Raw genomic sequence first — 13,088 nt, 5'->3', positions numbered from 1 at the left:
TTTTGTGACATCTTCCATTACATTTGACATACCAGCAGAATTCTTTGGTGTGGAATGCCATACACAGGAGTAGACATTCTGTAGTTGTAATTTAGGTGCAGAATGCCAGCACCTCCTCTCCTTGGGAGTACCACAGATTTGGAACCACTTCCTTATGTATTCTAAGTCCACAGCATTCAGCTTTCATCATCATTTCCCTTTCATAGCTCTGCCCAGCCTGGCACATTCCCAGATGACACACTCATTCCCAGGCTTCCCCACTACTCACATCAGAAGACTGTGGCCTGGCCTAGAAGGCCTTATGCACCCCAGTACAGGACCCGCAGAAGAAGGTAAAGGGAGACAGGAAGACTACAGCCGTTCCTTCTGTTTTGTCTACCATCTCACCTGGGACTTCAGCCTGTAAAGGGCCCTTTAGTTCAGTTCATCTGCAGGAGACTACATATTATCAGCTCTGGGATATCTTACTCCCATGCCCTGGACTACTGGGCCTCTCCCACAGCTGGACTTTACATGGGCACTCACTACAAACCTCACATCACTAGAAGAGGGACTTCTCTATAAGGGAAGCTGACATCTGCCCTCCCTTTACAATGCTATAATGGGAACAGAGCCAACTAGTGGCAGACAAGCCAAATGCACCTGCCAAAACACTCATGCCTAGTAGATAGTAGGCTGGTGAAATAAAGGTGCATAGAGAAGTTACAAGATTCTTTCCAGCTCAAATAAAATGCATTCATCCTTTTTTTCTTTTCTGAGTGCTAACTAATTCATAATTCATTGAGAATTCTTAATGAGTAGATAGCACTGTGCATCTATCTGTACATCCTGTTTTTAGCTTCTATGGTCAGCAGTTCTGTTTCTTCTCAGATCATTGACCTAGGAATGAAAGGTTAATAGTATAATTTAATGGACCCACCACTCAGGTGCTCATACACAATCTGCTGATTCTTTTCCTGAGTTTGATCCCAAATGTCATTGCTTAACTAAATGACAATCTGTGCACTTTAATTCATACGTAAGAACACTTTATGATAACTATTTTTATAGGTAACTATGGTACATAGGTGCAGAGTGTTACTTAGAACTCATGTTACCTAAGCCTCAGGAACAGAAATTTAATATATGATTTGTACAAGCTACAATCCCTCACATGACACCTGGGCACATGAACGGTATCAGGAAGAATGCTAGAGGAGGCAGCAAGGATCAGTAATTATGGCTGGGAAACGTAAAGATGCAGTTGGGATTGGGATTGACTAGGAGACAGAAGGCAGGGGAATGAATGCAAAATATACCATAGCAGTATGATTAGTTATATCAAAGAAGAAAGCAGATATTTAGGATCAACAACATTGACAATGTCTGAATCCTGTGATCCACTGCTATAGTATATTGTATGTCTTGTGGGTTTCTTTTTTTTATAAAAGTGCAAAATCCCTTTAAAGCAAGAACTTGGACAAAGAAGTAAGAAAAAAATTACTGAGCTAAAGAAAGAACGATTCCTGTAGTTTATAAATCTTTTAGTGGAACTGTACCTGACCGGAATTATAAATTCTTTATTTGCTCATTATTCTCGGATTCGTAATGCACATTTTTCCTCTACAATCACCAGGGGCCTAATTTGATCCTAAGTGAAATATTGCCATCAAAGTTTAATGAAATCTCATGCATATTTCACTTAGAATCTCACTTTATAAATTAGCACAATTAACAAGCTGGACAGTTCCTAGGGGGTCCATCCTTTCTGTTCCTTTAGTGAAAGCTGTATTTTGCTTTTCTGCATTACCTTGATAAATAGCAATAATTAAGGATCTATGTTCCCAAAAAGATTATCCTTATTTCATTTCCTTCATTTAATTTAGCTAGTGCTGCATCACCTGAGAATTTTGTATTCAGCTTTTATTTGATATGCATGTAATGGGAACTTGAGACATGTCAACTGTTACTGAACCATATCCCTGGTGTTGTTGCTGGATAATCATAGATGGACTGTTAAAAGTTGCTGGTTTGTGTGTTTACTCCAAGAATTTAAAAAAAGAGCAGAATCCAAATTTATAGAAGTCTTAACAGTGCAAGAATGATTCTGTTTGGTTGCTATAGATACTGTACTTTCCACATAAAGCTTTGCTTCCTATGCTGCATTACTACATACGTCTCTGAATAGGCTGGAAACAGCCATTCTCAAGCTTATGAATCTTGTTCTCAGATAACATACAGTACAGTGAAGCCACTGAACTAGAACTAAAATATTGTTCTTATCAAAGGCCATTGAGAAAGGCGCTACAAAAGTGTTTGTAAACCCCAACAATGAGTTTCTCTTTTTGCTCCTTTTGGTCTGTATTATATGGGCTTTTTAATTTGTTATACCTTTTTTAAAGTGGATCTTCCCTCTTCCCCCTTAATACAACAGCAATGAAATCTTAAAGTGATTCGAAAGGTTAATGTTAATGTTAATTGTTTTAAAATAACAAATATGCCATGCTTACATGCTCTGTGTAATGGTTTTGCACAGAGCAGCCCCGAACCCCTTCTTCTTGGGTGCCACGACAGCGCTCCCCCCCCACCCCACTGAGTGCCCCAATAGCAAGCTGCTTGCTCAGGGGGCTCTCAGGAGTGCTCACTCCCAAGCCACCTCTTTCTGTCTATAAGACTCACTGAGTGTAGCTTGGCCCCGCCCCAATACCTCCTCACTGGCTGTGATTGACAGCAGAAGGAGCAGGGCTGTGGTTAAGGGGTACCACCAGTCCTCTTGTACGGGACCCAGGACAGCAGGGGGGGGCCAGGCAGCTGGGTGAATTAGATGTGAACAGGGAGGGTGATCTGCACAGCGGGGTGGGCAGTTACTGGAACTGATTCCTTGTATAGCTCTCTGTGCAGCAGCTGAAAGTTGGCTTCTTCTCACTGGCTTTCAGTTGCTGCAAAGGGAGCCATACAGGGGATCCGTTCCAGTAATTGCCCCCCTGTCACACCCATCATCCTTACTGTGCACCATATGTTTCCCCCTTGCTGCCCAGGCCCCCCTGTGTGCTACTGGCTTCCCTCCTCTCCTTTCTACCGGCAGCTGCAAGCACACAATAGGATCCTTCAGGCTGGAGAATGAGGGAAGGGTCCAGTAAATATGTCACATTTACCAGCCCCTTCCTTTCTTGAATGAACACGGTACCAATCACTCACTGTGTACCAATCACTCACTTAATTCATAACTGAAGCATAGTAAACAGTGTTTTTTTGGGGGGAGCGGGACCCTGTCAGGGTGGCTGTATGGGGTCCCGTGGTTTCTAACAGAAGCCCTGATCGGGAGGCAATGGCTCCTGCTGCTGTGTCTCAGTCAATGAGGAGAGGGAGTCCCGGGACAGACGAGGCTCTTTTGCACATCACTGCATCGGGCTCAGGGGAGTATAAGGGAGGGCTGCAGGGGAGGCTGCACTCAGAAGGTTTTTACCTCATGTATGAAGGTATAAAACCTTCTGCCTTTAAAACCATTTTAATTTAAAAAACAGTACGTAATAATTATCTGCCTCTTTCTTTTATGTTTCCTGCAGTATCCTTGGCCTTCCCTTCTGTGGATGGGAAACCCATGCAGACATTAGGCCATTGGCAGACAGCTTCCTCTTCTTTATTCTGGGCCAGACCAGCAATGATATCTGCACCTGGCCTCAATCATGTATCGTACAACTTTTCTATTCTTAAATAATAACCATGCAGATATGGTGCATATGACTATATGGCACATGTGCTAGATCAGGTGCCTGCATGATATGAGATCTGGTGCAGTTTGTTGAAAAATAACAAAACCAGGAAGTAAAATGAAATGAAAAGTAAATGTATTTATTTCTACGTATCAGAATGTTTTATAATCAGCATGAACAGATTCATGCAACAGGGTTTTATAGTTTTAGGGGGGTCCACATTAAGTGCAAGTTGATTGTATCGTTGAGCTGTCCTGTGTCCTCTGTTTATTTCATGCATTTTCAGGCAATCTCTTTAGTCCTTCTAGTTTTTATATTAGGACTACAAGTATATTAGGCATCTTTATTGTGGAGATAGGATAGTGGCAGGGTTTGAGCAGTTTAGCAAAAAAAAAAAAAATGGCTGACACCATTCAGTCCACATAGTTGCATGTTGTCAGCCAACAATATGAAATTAGGCACTAAGTGCATTTTTGGCAAGTCAGAAGGTATTTTTCTGTATGTGCAGGGTCCTCTAAATAAATAACAAGAGGAAAATGTGTATGTGTTGCAGAGATGTATTGCATATTTTTTATTTTGACATATGCTTTAAGTTGGACATAAGTGGAACTGCATTACATACTAATTCTTATAGGGACTCTGGTAATGACATTCTGTATGTGCACCTGAGTTTTCAGTTCCATCAGCCTCTGGTAAAACACAGTATCTGCCCTACAGACAGAGTATAACAATGCACTTCTTGTTCTTTATCTTAAAGTATAAGTTCACTTTTAAATAGAGTTTTTATTGTACCTCTCCCCATCCACATTAAAAAAACACATCTCAGATGCAGATATATCTCTAGCTTGGGGCATTCACTAGGGACAGCCTCTGCAGCCAAACATGAAACATTCAGGACCCCAAGGAAGCCAAATTTGCATCTAAAGTCTGTACTACCATTGGGAACTTTGATGAGGAAGGAAGAGACAGAAATAATATAGATTTGATATGTCTATTAACAGTGTAGAGCTACCTTCTTGAGGGATGCTGCTGAGTTTTTGGGTCCCCCTAAGCTCTGCACAGCCAGGAAACATGCATTTTCCACGCGTTCATCCAAAGCCAGTAAATAGTCCATGAGCTTGGTTTTACTAGGGGTTAACAACTTGAATGGGGTCTAGGAGTATATGGGATGCCCAATGGAACTGAACAACTTGGAGGACAACTTCTGCAAAATGCTTCTTGAAAAATGGCAAGAATCCAGCAAACAGCACAAAATGAATCCTTGGCTCTCTACTCCTTTAAATTGGCACTTACCTTCTGACAGATTAGCACACAGTCTTTGCAAAGAGTGCTTGGTCTCCTTAAATGAACTTCCTCAGACCCAAGTGAAAATCTTCTCATCCACCTGGCTGTCTTGAGAGTATCCCAGGGCAATGGATTCTGAGACACACAAAGAATGTAGTCCCAGAAAGAACTAGTTGGGTATTGCCCCTGACCACCCTCTCCCTTCTTTGGCCTAGGGGGTGTAGAAGTACTCACACTGTTCTGTTCCTGTAGCTTTAAAAGTTAAAGCTGCTCTCAGGCCTTTCGCTGGGTTGCTCCTTCCCTGCTGACAGGCTGTCTTTCCCTGGTAAACTGGGTAGACTTTGGGACAGTGGAGGTCCTTCTGTCCAGCTTCAGCCTGTAGGCAGACCCCCCTCCTCGGGGGCCCCCTCCCAGCCTCCACACCAGCAGCACTTCCTCACACCATCTAACACCTGACTGCCCTGCTGACCAGGCTTTCTCATATTTAAGGGCTGACAAAGCCACCATGCCAGGACTCCTGCCTGGAGATTGGCCAGATTCCCTTAAGTATGCAGATCAGCCCCTGCTCACCGTGCCCACTGTTTCTGGAAACCTCTCCAAGTTTTTAGAGCAGGGGGAGGTATCAGAGAAGTGACCTGCAGAGCCCTTCAGCCTTATCCTGAAGTAACCTTGCTGACTCACTCCCAGGCTTTCTCATACCCAGGCTTCGAGCAAGCCTCTAACGATACACACACAAAAAGATATCTTACACTAGAGGGTGTTACAAAGTAAACTTACTGTTTAAGCTAGAATTCTCTGAAAAAGATAAATAGTAAATTAGAATATATTGCACAGTTTGCATGTATTCTATCCTCAAACGTATACTTCATGCAAAAATTATGTGATCCAATATGAAAAAATGATTGCACAGAGCCCTTTTGATCTTTTTGATCTTAAATGCATCAAGCTCTGTATAAATTAGATAGCAGAGAATGATTTGATATTGACATGGAGAGGGCTCGATTCAATTTTCCTGGAACAGAAGAACAAGGTATTCACTTACAGTGCAGAGAGACAGAACAAATATAGCCAACTGCATATTAAAGTAAGACTGTGCTTTGTCCATGTAGTGCAAATCATGAGGTTAACTTTATTGCAGACCTCCCATGAGGCAAATACTTACCTTTCTCCCACATCACTTTATTCAGCTACTGGAATTGAAAACAAAGTGCTCTGTTAGCAGTTGCTGGCATTGTAGCTGATTGGGCCATTGGAGTGAGTACCATGTTCCTCAATAACTGGCATACTGAGAATTTTCTTCTGCCTTTGGGGCAGATCTTAGTGGTGGGGTAATGAAGGAAAGGGAAGTATATGCACGAATAAATGTTGCATGCCCTGAATAACACAAGTACTGATTTGCTTCAAAGTTCTAATGTGTCATATAGCTATTTTAAACAGGTTAATGAAGTTTCAGGATTTCTTGGCAATAACTGGTCAGAAAACATAATAATGAATATTGATGCAATGGAAAATGAAACAACTCAGGAAATTCTGAGAACATTTTATTCCAGCAAAATATCAGCTTTCTACTGTTAACTTTATTTGAAGGCTCATTTACACCAGAATTAAGTTAAGTTTGAGAATGATTAATAGGCTCATGGTTGCAGTGTAGCACCATTAACTTGAATGAGCCAAATCTGACAGGTGGTGTCACCTGTCAACTCAACAATCTGCAATAAATTTGCCACGGTGCAAAGCATCATGGACATCGCACATGTATAACCCCCTCCAGCCATACAGTAGGTTTTAATTGGGTGGTCAGGGACACCCAAACTGCAGATGAAATGTCTGTTTTTATGACCCCCCCCCCCCAACCTGGGCTTGCTCAGATCCAACTATATAATTTTTTTAAAAAACACTTTAGCCATATTTTTATTTTTTGGCAAATTGTGTTCATCAGAATGACCTTTGTTTCAGTAGCTGCATCAGAGTTATCTATTATCTAATGAGCTATTGGTATCCAGTAACCCCTTTAGATTTCTAAATGGGATATTTCCTTTCCACAGGTTAGAGTTAGGCAAAGGTCTAGAGCCTAGTTTGAGATGGCAACAGCATTATCAATAGGCAAAAGCCAGAGGATTATAGTTTAGGGTCAGAGGTGAAGTACTGTGGACACCCAGGTGTCAGTTTTAGGGTCACTGGAGCCTGATATGTGGCATTTGGGCTAAACAGCCATATACCACTCACAGCTACTTTAGCAAAGATCAATTGCTTTCGAACAGATCATTCACTGCAAACCATATACACATGAGTTAGCAACAAAAAGCCTCCCCTGGGAATGTTTGATAATTGTCCCTTACGTTATAACTAATGGATCTTTTGTCATTAAGGTAAGCTGTTACACAATCAAGATACACTGATGACAATTTCTAGGGAACTCAGCTGAATAAAATGACTGCATAGCAGATTGGGAAATTATCATTAATATTTTAGCAGATTGAAGCTGAAATGTGTATAGTGTGTCCATTGATCCTATAAATACTCTGAAATGCACATGCAGTACATGGGAATCACATAACAGAAAAAAAGGTATGGGGAAAATTATTTTGATAAATGTTCTCATTAAAAATAATTACACTGTTAAAACTAAGATGCTAATATACAGTATGTGATTCAATTGCATATTGATTTCACTGTGCAGGAACACAATCAATAAAAAGTGATATATGTGTGTAGGCAACTTAACCGTGAAGCAGAAACAGTGAGATGGAAAATCAATGTTCTTCCATTGATTATGAGGCTGATTTGGTGATAATTGTTAAAGGAGAACTCTTCTTCACTATTTACGTGAAAAATGGCTTTTCTGGTAAACCAAACCTAATTCTATGGTGTTCATATACAGCTAGTGAAGCTCTTCCCAGCTACGTTTCCTCCTAACGTTTCTAGGTGATACCTGAGTAATGAATAATTTCTTACTTATGGCCAATAACCGCTGATTACCAAACCACCAATTATCTTTTTTTGGCTGTAAGGGGGCCATTCCTCCAAATGAACACTAATGTTAATAGGGGCCCTTTTTCCACTGACCATAAATGTAAAGGACTACCGATGATCAGTGTAATGGGGTCTTTCTCCCGCTAATCATCTAGGTAAGGGAGCAGTTCAATTATCATAATTAAGTTAGGGGCACCTCACTAATTACCAATATAAAAGCACACTTCTCAAATGACCATCAACATAAGCAGACATTTTCTCTAATGAACACCAATGTGAGGAATCATTACAATTTTTGCTGTCTGCACTTCTTTTCTTGTCATGATTAATATTAGTTTATTTCTTTATTATTACTGAAAATAATTGTGTAGTATAAGGCAGTTCTGGGTGTCAAATACACTTAGTACACCATATTACTCATTCTTTTTGTTCATGCTACTGTGCCATAAAGTAATTACTTCATTATCAGGGGTTCCTCAAGACCTGAAAGTTGTTTCAAGAGTTCCCCCATGTTAAAAAGAATGCAAAAGGCTGCCTATGTGCTGAGATATGAATCTTAGTTACTGTATGTAACCCCCACCTTCCCTGTAATACATTATAGCCAAGGAAGTCTGAGGCAGAACAACAAAAGCTCAGCTCCCACAGCACAATATTAGCTCTCCATGCTCTGCTCTGTGTAAGCTGTGCCAGTCAGACACACAATTTGTGAGGTCGAATTGAATATAAGCACTTTGTCTAAAGGAAGGTATAATCTATAATATATGGTTATGTTCGTTGATTTCGACAGCTCCTGTTCTTTACATTTTTCTTTATTTTTATCAGTTAGGCAGCAACTCTTTCCAATAAATATATGCTTGCATTATTAATATAATTGTGAGGCAAGTATTCATCAATGACACATCTACTTACCAAGAAAATACAGTGTGATATACACTCACTGGCCACTTTATTAGGTACTTCTGTTCAATTGCTTGGTATCACAATCTGCTAATCAGCCAATCACATGGCAGCAACTCAATGCATTTAGGCATGTAGATGTGGTGAAGATGAATTGCTAAAGTTCAAACTGAGCATCAGAATGGGGAAGAAAGGGGACTTAAGTTCCTTTGAACGTGGCATGCTTGTTAGTGCCAGATGGGCTGGTTTGAGTATTTAAAAAACTGCTGATCTACTGGGATTTTCACACACAACCATCTCTAGGGTTAACAGAGAATGATCCGAAAAAGAGAAAATATCCAGTGAGTGGCAGTTGTATGGACGAAATTGCCTTGTTGATATCAGAGGTCAGAGGAGAATGGGCAGACTGGTTCTAGATGATAAAAAGGCAACAGTAACTCATGTCAATATGGACCAAAATCACTGAGGAATATTTCCAATGCCTTGTTAAATCTATGATACAAAGATTTAAGGCAGTTCTGAAGGCAAAAGGGGGTCCAACCCGATACTAGCAGGGTTTACCTAATAAAGGGACCAGTGAGTGTATATAAGGTCTATTAAGCTCCAAAGAGCAGTGTCCTCAATCCCCTCATGTTTTGCATTGTATTGGTATTGTTCTGTCACATGTTCTGTCCCCCTTTGTAATGTACAGCGCTGAGCGAACTATTGGCGCTTTATAAATACTGTATAATAATAATAATAATAATAATTAGCTTGTGAAGCATAGTAGGTCAGTGATAGTATGTTTTACAACCAAGGTAACAGTAAAATTAATGAATTCTAGAGGTGTGGCTTAGACCAGTATGAGCAAACAAGGGCCTGTTCATGCCAGTGCATTGCAGTAGTGCATGGTAAATGTGCACAATTTATCATGCAATACATGACTGAATCTAATGGAGGTGGGCTGCACCCCCCCTAGAATTTAGTTGTGCCTCCCATGGTCATTGTCTCTGGCCTGCTGGACTCCCCATCCCTGCACTCATGGCTGGGACATGGGGAGGGAGCAGCCTGTTGCAGTGAATTACCAACGTGAATGTCCCGTCACGAAAAATGACAGTGGTAGAGAGCTGAGAGGACATGCGAGTTGTGCTTTACTCACCCCGCTATTGTCAGAACAGTGATTCTCCATACAGACTGTCCCCATCCTCTACTGGCATTTCCTGCTGCTGGGAGGTGAGCAGTGCTTTGAAAAGATAGGGAATGGGTGATCAAGCCATGTATAGTCTGATCTGTGAGCGATCCTATGCCATATGCTGTATAGAGGATCGCTGTTCTGACAGGAGGGAAAGAGCAAAGCACAGTCCACCTCCTTCCAGCTCTGATTTCCCACCTGTAAGTTTGAGATGGGGAGCTATTTGTGCTAGGATGGGGAAAGGGGTGAATTGGACTAAGAGGGTGATGGAGGGAATTTATGCTAGGAGGGGGATTGGGCAGTATTTATGCTAAAAGGGGGAATTTAAGGGTCAGGATTTGTGCTGGGAGAGGGATGGGGGGGATTTAGGGGGATTTGGGATAGGAGGGGGGATTTGTGTTAGGAGGGAGGATTTGTGCTAAGAGGAGGGATTTGGGGGGAACTTGAGCTGTGAGGGGGGATGAGAGGATTTGTGGTGGAAGGGAGGACTTGAGGTGAGGATTTTTGCTGAGAGGGAGGATTTTGATGTGAGGATTTGTACTGAGAGAGAGGTTGGGGGGGGGGGGAGAGGATTTGTCCTGGGAGGGGGGAGTTGGGGGATAGGAGTTGTGCTAGAATGGGAGATTTGAAGGGAAAGAGGATGTTTGCTAGGAGGAGTGATTTTTTTTGGGTGGATGATATTTGTGCTAGGGGGGTAAGTTTGGGGGATTTGAGCTAGGAGGTGGGCTAAAATTTGTGCTTAGAGGGGGAATTTGGACTGGGAGGGTGGAATTTATGCTTGGGGGGGTGAGTGTGCTGATAAATGCAAATTTTTTTTTTTGCTCACATTTCGAGGGGGTGAGAAGCAGTTTGTCGTCACCATGGACACTAGATGACCTTGTCCTGGCACTCCCCGAACTACACACAGAGCACTCAACAGATCTCTTCCTTCCCATACAGCGCATACCTGAGACCTGCTTCCTTTACCGACACAGCCTCACTCTGCACAGTCTGTACCTGGCTGCTATGTCACAGTTCTGACCTGTGAATCTCCTAGAATAGAATGGCAGTAGCCACCTACATACTGTGCAAGTTGAGCCTGTGTCTGTAAGGAAAATCTGATCTCAGCTATGAGCTGTGTGAGGAGGAGATCTGCTGAGTGCTCAACCTGTGTGCAGTGTGGGGATGGAAGGAGGAGCTCTACTGAATGTCCTGCCAGCAGTGATCCTGTCCTGTTCTCTGCTGACCACTATTCCTTACCCTGCTAACCCCCTGTTCCCTGCCCTGCTGACCCCTATTCTCTTCCCTACTAACTCTTTTACACTCCCTTGCTGACCTCCCATCCTCTGTCCTGCTGACCCATATCCTCTGCCCTGCTGAACCTCTGTACAATGCCCTGCTGCCCCCCATACACTGCCTTGCTAACATCCGTTCACTGTCCTACAAACTAATGGTCTCTGTACACTGCCCTGCTGACCTCCTGTATACTGCCCTACTGACTCCTATACACTGTTCTGCTGACCTCCCATCTCCTGTTCTGCTGACATATTTTACTGCACCCCCACATCAGATAGGCTAGATCCAGCTATGATGCAATACCACAATGCAGGACAATGCATGAAACACACTGTGGTGCATTTTTATTCATTTACATGGCACGGCAATGCACCTAGGTGGTGCATTGCATGTCCATGTCTAGTTTTATGTGTGTTATCAGGTCTTCCAAAATTAATACATTGCTGCAGTGCACTTGTATGAACAAGCCTTTGATGATACCCACAGAAAAAAAAGCAAATTGTAGTGCATCCATGGTTTCACTGTGATGTCTGGAGCTGTATGTGATTTTATGTAAGCCAACCATGGCATTTGAAGAAAAGGTTATTACATAAAGCTGGCTTCCAGACAAAGCAATCAACTCCTTTAGGATCAGTGAGGACACTGCTCTTAAGCAGTATGTATACTACAGAACTGGGAACCCTTCTAGAACACAAATGTAATTTCTGCCAGTATTTCTCTCCCAAATGATCCCAGTGACCAGTAGAGGGAAGGAAATGCTAGACGTGCCTTTTAGAGCAGACTAGAGAGTATGACTGTTTATAAGACAAATGCAGTGTTTTGTGACAGTGTGCCACATAAACCTTCACCAGCCTCACCCAATTTTTTGCTAGCTAGATTACATATTAAAGTTACTTTGTAAATTATTATTATACAGGATTTATTATTAGAAAATAAATATGTAAAATGTTCTCTGCAAAGAGGACACTTAATACTCACCCGTTGCCCGTGGCATTGATCTCTGCTGTCATTAAGAGAAACTACCAGCTGACGATTTTGTGGAATTCAACAATTTTAGGAGTGTTGATTTCCTCCAACTAGTCTCTACATTGCCACAATGATTCTTGACAATGTCCTTGGTTGACAAAATGCTCTTAGCAAGGTGGTGACGTAACTCTGCTGTACGCTGAATCGAGTATCAGGTTTCTCATGAAAGCTGGTTTGTGCTTAGAAAAGCAGATATCTGATTTATTGGCTGGGAGTGTTTTTAGTAGCTTTAACAATAAAATAACCTATGGGGTGTGTTTATGAAGAAAATTACATATAAATTTACCTTGTGAAAGTGCATATACATCCACTCTGTGAGGATGGGGCAAAAAAAAATGTATTAGGCTATTTTCTGTCCTGGCCAAATGTTAGTCATTGCTTCAAAAAGGAAAATACTGCATTTGGCTACTAGTTTTGTGACCCAAACCCACCCTGTTAAAGATTTGGTGGAGGGTCTAACAAACTGGTTGTACAGTGAAGGAAATAAGTATTTGATCCCCTGCTGATTTTGAATGTTTGCCTACGCACAAAGATATGATCAGTCTAAAAATCAAATGGTAGGTGTACTGTAACACTGAGAGACAGAATAGCATGATTTGCATGTTCATGAGGGAAATAAGTATTTGATCCCCTTCACAAAATATGGCTTAGTACTTGGTGGCAAATCCCTTTTTGGCAATCACAGAAGTCAGACATTTCCTGTAGTTGGCCACCAGGTTTGCACACATCTCAGGAGGGATTTTGGCCCACTCCTCTTCGCAGATTCTCTC

At 41.9% G+C, this 13,088-nt stretch overlaps 1 long non-coding RNA gene across 1 annotated transcript in view; it reads right to left on the bottom strand.

Moving 5' to 3' along the window:
• The window catches only part of LOC149448722 (uncharacterized), a 44,925-nt gene extending 32,518 nt beyond the window's left edge, over positions 1-12,407 (bottom strand). Inside the window, exon 1 of the long non-coding RNA XR_016305800.1 lies at positions 12,271-12,407. This is a non-coding gene — a long non-coding RNA (uncharacterized LOC149448722). The remainder of the gene's footprint in view (positions 1-12,270) is intronic.
• Between the last annotated feature and the right edge of the window lie 681 nt (positions 12,408-13,088).

Source organism: Staurois parvus, unplaced genomic scaffold, assembly GCF_062004578.1.
Source record: "Staurois parvus isolate SC_StPar_1 unplaced genomic scaffold, SC_StPar_1.0 ptg000661l, whole genome shotgun sequence".
Taxonomy (NCBI): domain Eukaryota; kingdom Metazoa; phylum Chordata; class Amphibia; order Anura; family Ranidae; genus Staurois; species Staurois parvus.
Note: the sequence above shows the minus strand (reverse complement) of the source record. Positions and strands in the feature narration are given on the sequence as shown.